This window comes from Pyxicephalus adspersus, chromosome 8, assembly GCF_032062135.1.
Source record: "Pyxicephalus adspersus chromosome 8, UCB_Pads_2.0, whole genome shotgun sequence".
NCBI lineage: Eukaryota > Metazoa > Chordata > Amphibia > Anura > Pyxicephalidae > Pyxicephalus > Pyxicephalus adspersus.
In genome coordinates, this window is record NC_092865.1 from 32,326,456 (window position 1) to 32,334,061 (window position 7,606).

Below are 7,606 nucleotides of genomic sequence, written 5' to 3' on the forward strand. Positions count from 1 at the left end.
CTTAAAAAAATTTCTGGGTTGAGCACTGTATGTTATGAAGTTATTTTGGCTGCCAGTCTAGTATTGGCTTATGAAGCTGCTGCTTTTTTAACTAAGAAACTAACTATGGGGCTATTTTGATATTGGAAACTCGCCTTTTCATTTTTCTAAGAGGAATTTCAGTCTGGAATAACATTTAATTATTTCAATTTTAACACTGTCTCGCACTCTTGCCCATATAGTGATCCTACTTTCCTTATTTAGAATGTAAAGTTATCTATGAAAAAGACACAGTTCCCTTCAGTTAGTGTTGGTCAGCCATAATGCATGGTTTTGTCATATCTTGTTCAGAGACAGCCGTAGAAGGGAGAATTCTGTTGCTCACCATCAGTGCAGCTGTCACCCAGAAGCTTCTGTCTTTGCTTACTTAGCAAACATCTCTTGTTTGTACTTCAATTTTAAATCTTCTAATAGTGGGAAGGGTGTGAAACACTAATTGGATTCCTTGATATAACACTGGAAGTGTGCAAAGGACAGCTCTGAATTTCTAACATGATAACATATATTTTTTCAGTTTTAATGGATGTAGATAACAAAACAATTTTCATTTTTAATAAACCAATGAACAAATAGGAGAAGTTCAATATGATGATTTACCTGCACTTTAAAGATTGCTTCTATCTTGGTTTTTTTATCAGATTTGTAACATTTCTCTCTATCTCCGTTTTAGGCATCCGTGTCATCTGTTGAACTATCTGTTGTTCCAATACTTGAAATTCCGAATTTTCTAGCTTAACTGGTAATGTTTTAAGCTTATAAATAAATGCAGTTTTATATATAAACATCTGTTGGCAAATTCTTCTTAAACCTTAAAGATGATCTTCTACATGCCTTTCTCTCTTTCACTTTAAGTTCTACATATACCTACCTTGCCCCCAAATTTTTCCTTGTGCTGTTCTCCTTCTGATCCACCATTTTGGATTTACACTTACCAAGAGTCAGCTGTCCCCCCTTAGTTTTTATGTCTGCTCTCCTGCAGCACTAGTTCTCATGCATGCACATGTGATCCTTTACCACACATGGTATTACATGCTAAGAGATGAATGGTGGACAAGACAGGCTTTTACAGAGGTGAACTGAGCATGGATGACAACACTGGTTGAGATGTCAGTGCAACAGAGGCACTGACGTTGTTAGCTAGTGGAAGCCAGGATCACACTGTCCCGGTCAACGGCCATCTTATGAACCTAATAAAATAAACAATAGCAAATAAAACGGATGTTTATGTCTAAATAAAGAAAATAAAATGTATCCACAAGCTGTATACAATGTGAATATAGCATAAACTGACGTTTCTTCTATATTGTAAGAGCCACAGAACTCTGCAGATGTGTTTTGCTTTACTTGGAATTACCTTCACACAATCAATGTCCCATCTGCCATCATTGTCTGTTGTAACTTGCCCACTTGCCACCTTGAAATGATATCGCTTCCATTTTGTATATTGGTTATCTGATCTGTTAGGCTAGGTACACTCGTGCAATGGTTCTCGTCTGATATTCGGCTCAGGGCTGATATCAGACAAGAATCTTGCATATGTGCAGTGTTTGTCGTCCATTGTCCGAACGACCGTCCTGGCCAATTCACAAACGATGGACGACGAACGATGGTAATGGAAGTGAAGAGGGAAAGAGCGCAGCGGGGTGCCGCTCCATTGTTCTCCCCCTTAACTCCATAGAACAGAACGGTCTGTATTTACAGGACTCGTTCATGCATCATGCAGTGGTTTGTTGTTGGAAAGGATTGTGAATTATTCTTTCCAACGACAATTATTGCATGTGTGTACATAGTGTTAGAGTGGTTTAATTTACAGTATGGTCTGCAGGTTCTTCTTTTTTATTCTTAACAACATAAAGGCTAAATGTTCTGCTGTCCAAGATGAGAACTGGAAGGACTCTAAGATTACACTGGGTTTTTTTTGCTTTTATCAGATAAAACCATGCTTCCAACTGTATTATAAATGGTCTAAAATAAAAGTTCAGTGTTAGGGTTTTCTTAAGGATTTTTTCTAGAGGAACTATCACAGCAGTATGTGACATGTAAAAGATATATGCAAAGGAGATGATATTTTATTATATTTATCAGCAACCAAATTTAAATATTTATGGCACAAAAAAACATTACACTGCAACATCTTATTTTCAAAGCAATCATAATATCTGTTATCTTCTAAAATGGTATATGTTCCCATTATAGCAAGTTTTGGAGTTCTTGTGTCATTCAAAAATCCTGATAAGCAGAGCTGAAAAGGCATGCTTAAACAGATTTTTTTTTATTAGGCCAACCACATCTGCTAAAACACTTGTAAGATGCTCAAGTCATTGTGCTTTCCCCTTTGCTCTGCATGAATATGCCCTTTCAAGTATTGTGAACCATGAAGCTCATTCTAGAAAATATTCTGATTTCATAACTCATACAAAGAGAAAGATTGGACCACTTCTTAATAAACACAAAGGGTTTTTCAAAATCCTACCCAGACAAGGTAATGAAACAGGAAATTAATAATATGTACAGGGTTGAATATTTCACTGTCATGTCTTATAGTATCACAGTCATCTGAATGGGGACATTACACTTTTAGTCTACTGAAAGGAGTTCTTGGAAGGTCACCTTTCACAGCGTCATTAATCCACTGAATATCCTGTGTCGGTAGTTGAAGACCTGTATTTTTTGAGCCAGGTCCAACCGTCTGCTGGCATAAACCAGGTTGCTCCTTCATGGACAACGTCTTCAGCTATCTTTTTTAATTACATTGTAAGTTCCATGTTTATGAAAATGAAATGCACATTTTATGCAAATGTACTGACTAGAAGCTGAGTAAATCAAACACAATACTTGAGTCTAATTGGCTCATTTTCAAATCAATGAATTTGCATAAAATTAAAAAATATATTTATTTGCATCTTAATGACCATCAGTATTTAGAACATTCTTAACAGTATTTAGGAATAATGTTATTGACATAAGTACAGCATTAAAAAACCTGTCAAATCACAATGAGCTTTTAAGTATCTGTAAGAAGAGCTTTTTTAACTATTTGCTGCCCCATAGTAAAACAAGAGATGCATTAGTCATTGGTTACTTCAATAAATACAGACTGAATGTCTGAATCCTGGAGCTCAGGTTTTTAATCAGCCTGCTGGAAATTGGTATCCATAATGCACTGTACAGTCATCTAGTGAGAGTCCAATCCAACAACATCACAGAGATGGCACATGTAAATCATCAGGACAGAATGTGAAGCTTAAGAAATGAAACACAATCTTCACTAGATGCAAAGTCCTGGCCCTGTCTGTGGTACACATTGCCCAAAGTGAAAAATTATCTGGCACATTTAAGTTGTCAGATCCTTGATCTGAATGAAGTGGTAGTGATATCTAAAAGCTTACTGTCCAAACCACAAAGTGGACATAGTTCACAATATCTAGTACAGATATGAATGTTGATCCCGGGTACAGTATATCTGGACTACAAGCAAATTGAAGTCTCTCTGTGAAACTAATTCTCATTTTTCCAATGCAAGGTTTATCACCGTACCTGGGAGAATTATTTGGGGTGATGTGAGTACTAAGGGTTTAAACCACATCCCTTTTCAGGTGATCAGGTTTAGTACCACAAGAATAAAAAAAAAACAATAGAATTTCATTATCCAAGACTGCAGGTGCAGCAACACTAATTTTTAACTTTTAGGTTCAAATGCACTTTAACGTGTATTATTTTCTGTTCTTACTTTACCAATAAAAACATATCTCATTCATATTCTTTCATAAACAGTAGTAGCTACAGTTTTTCTTAATCCAATGCTACTAAGAATGTGATAAATAAGAGATGATGGGTATGAAATATGGAGTATTGGAAACTAAAAACAACATATGGCCCACGTAACCTGCTCTTTCTGTAACTGTGAGTAATTTTCCAGGCAGAATAACAAGACCTTGGCAATGCAATGTTTCCTTTATTATTTGCCAGTCTTCTGCACGGTGACATAAAAAAGTCACCATCTGTTGGCATGTCAATAATGTACCCAAAAGGCAAAATTAGTCCATAATTTGTAACAACTGGAAGAAAGTTTCCATTAGGTAAAATATTATATTATTAAATCCAGTGCCCAAATGGCCCAGTTTCAGGAAGATGTTCCTTTTCAAAAACCGCACTCCACTCCAGTCTATAAACCGCAAAGTCTAACAACTACCTTTGCCATGTGGTTGTGGTGCAGTTTTTCCTTCAGAGGAGGAAATACAACTGTGTTGCTAGAGGCAACTTTTAACAGAAAGCACACCAAAATCCACTGCAATTTCATGCAAACCTGTAAACACAATTGTTTCCAACTGCTCCCTGTTAATTGAATTACATCAATTGCATGCATGTTTTAAAAAGCTGTAATAGTGTTTACATGTGAATAAAAATCCATAAATTTAACTGTGTATCTGTTTGCTGAATAGTGAAGGCTACAGGCTATTTACCCCGGATCTTGACTGAAGCATGCACCTGCTTATGTACTGCCATGACGTTAGAGAAAGACCAGTGAATTACCATATGATGCCTGGATATTTCCTGAGTCATAAGAGCTACCAGTTACTGTTTCCTATGTATGTTTTTTACTGAGGGTACTCAGTAAATCATTCTCTATAAACCAGCCCTATAAATTTTTATGATCATGGAGAAAACGTTTTTAGTTGTAGCAGTAAATTCAAACCAAATCAGTTTGGCCTTAAAGGTAATAGGTTTGACTTCCATTAGACCTGTTACCTGTTACTGGCTTCATATTTTAAGGTTCTGACCTTGAGCTCTGTCTGCTACTAAAGAGGCATTTCACGCTCTTCTCCTACCTACTCCACCAACCTGGTTCTCTTTATGCAATGTCAGTACAAGTGGCACCCACCAGACAGACCATGGCTTTATGTGTCTGCAAGCAGCCAGTGATCACCTGTACAAGGTTACATCTTTCCTAAGGTATCCAAGGTAGAAATAATTATTAGGATTTTCTTAAGCAGTCATTTTTAGCACTGTTGATGTAGTCTCAAGTGAATCTAGACATTATATGAAGAACTCAGTGTTTCTGAATGAGCAAAGAAAAAGAGGGGAAATACCTTTGTTTACACGAGGTAGCTACAAATTATGACTACCTATATAAATTTATTGTAGGGACCCTTGGCATTCCAGATTCCATTTTTAGGCCATTTGCTCACAGTAAAGATAACAGTTCTAAAGCAATAGTTGTATACTACTTAGTATTCTGGGTGCTTTTAAAACAGTCTGCTAGAGGTACAGTAAAAGCTTGATGTTTAAAGATAAAAACCTTTTTTATTTTTATTCTAAACCTTATAACAGACACAGTGAAAACCTAATTTGGTATTTGTATTTCCCTGTGAAATGTAGGCAGATCATGATTAGTAGCAGAGTGCTGTACATAGGTTAGCCCACAAGTAATGCTAAGTGAAAGAACTGAAATCCAATAAATGAGAGGGATTGGCCAGGGATAGTATGGCAGTGGTGAAAGTAGCTAAATATATGTCTTTTTGCTGGGAAAATAAATCAGATTCTAATTTGCTGCAGCTTTTATTGCAGCCTGGGAGAGGATTAAAGCGTAAGCAATTTTCGTACCTAAGAGAAGCCTGTTCAGCTGTGCAAGATGGAAGGTATGGCTGAAGTTCAGCTTTAGTAAAGTTTTTCAAAATATTGTTGTAATTCAGAATGTCTTTGCACAGATATAAAGCACTAGGATTTTTTGTTACTTTGATGCCTAAAGCCATTTACATTTCTTAAAAAACATAGAAGCATTTAGCAGATCATGCAGGGTTTTCTGGCCACTACTTACACTATTATGCTGGGGATTGTTCCTAATGTTCATTTGAATGAGGTGAAGAACTGAAATATTTTTAACATTACTGAAAAAGTCCAGTTGAATTTATTTTTTTCTACTAGCTATGTCTGACCCACAACATTGATTTTAATTCTGACAATCTTGCTTTAAGTACATAGTGGGCTTAATTTATTAAAGCTCTCCAAGCCTAGGGAAGATAAACTATCATAGGGGACCTAGAATGCATCTGGTCCAGGGTTTACAGCATTTGCCAACTAATAGCAAATGGTTTTTAAGAAGGAGGATCACCCAGGTTCTCCCATGAAAGTCCATCTTTTCTAGTTTTGGAGAATGTTAATAGATCAGGCCCAGTGTCATTAACCTGGAACAAGTATGAAATAAAGGAGCTATGATATTTTGATTACTTATCTGATGTGTATATAAGTTCCTCATCACGGACCACTGGATCCAATGGATACTAATAGCCAGGCAAAGATATTTAATGGGGCACAGAAAAAGAATTCTACATTTTGAATATATCGGTTAATAGAGGGATCACAAAACAGTCAACTGTTTTCAGAGAAAAGATGATAATACCATAAGGTGAAATTTACATCCAAAAAGCTGGATTTTACATTGAAACGACTGTGCTTGAAATGTAATATTTAACCAGGCTGATACTTTTCACAACCAGATTGAAATATCTACTGGAATGTTGATTGGATGTTTTCACAGCTAAAGTGCATTGAGGTGATGTGCAGGGCAGGCTTCAGTTGGCACTCTAACAAGCGAGGATTGTACTTTACTTTTCCCTTTTGGCAAAAAAGTATTTGGAAGAGTCTGTCTTGAAAAAACAAATTTTAGAATTATTAGACAGGCCAAAAAAATAGAAAAGTCTGATAAAACTGCTCAATTTGAGTGTCCTGTCTGAAAGTCACTAATGAAAACAAAACATCACATCACTTGGGTAATTTTATTGTAAATTTCATTTTGAAGAGATTTATTGAGTTGAAAAGGACATTGAGCAATAAACAAAAATAAAAAAAATCATTGTATTAAGGGGAGTTATGTGTCTGTAGATCATACAAACAAAAAATAAAAATTGAATACCGTGGGGTCCACAAGTGCTTAGTTTTCTGATCATGGAAAAACTAATAAAAAAAAATAAAGCTAGGCAGATCACCAATTACCTAAATCTACATATACACAGAACAGATGAGAGAACCATGGGGACTTTAGGAAAAGGAGTTCAAGTCAGATTGTGCATCTAGGCAGACATTTAGAAAGAATAAGAGGGGATGTGGTGCAAGTGGGCAGATAAGATAAAGAAAATGTTTTTTTTTGCTTTGGTCAGTTATATTAAGCTTGTCTTCAACTGACTTAAAAAGTTAGATATATGTTAGATATATGTCGGGGAGATTTTGAATTTGAGGGGGGGATGATGATGAGTTCTGTTTTATCCAGGTTGAATTTCAAAAATCGGTCAGACATTTATGATGAGATGGCTGACAGGCAGCATGAGACCTTATTCAGGACTTAGGGAGACAGGTCAGGGGTGGACAGATAGATTTGAGTGTCATCAGCATACAGATGGTGCTGTAAGCCAAAGGAGGTCCAAGGACTGACCCTTGGGGAACACCAACAGGGAGGAGAGTGGGTGAGGAGAAATTACCATTGAAAGAAACTTGAAAGGAGCGGTCAGACAGATGGGAAGCATGCCAAGAGAGAGCAGTGTCACTGATACCAATGGAGCGCATGATTTGT

General features: G+C 36.5%; 1 protein-coding gene across 1 annotated transcript in view; it reads left to right on the plus strand.

Annotated features, from left to right (window-relative positions):
* The window catches only part of ITPA (inosine triphosphatase), a 15,063-nt gene extending 14,242 nt beyond the window's left edge, over nucleotides 1-821 (plus strand). Inside the window, exon 9 of the mRNA XM_072419942.1 lies at nucleotides 710-821. The gene's annotated coding sequence lies outside the window, so the exon portion shown is untranslated. The remainder of the gene's footprint in view (nucleotides 1-709) is intronic.
* The last annotated feature ends 6,785 nt before the right edge of the window (nucleotides 822-7,606 follow it).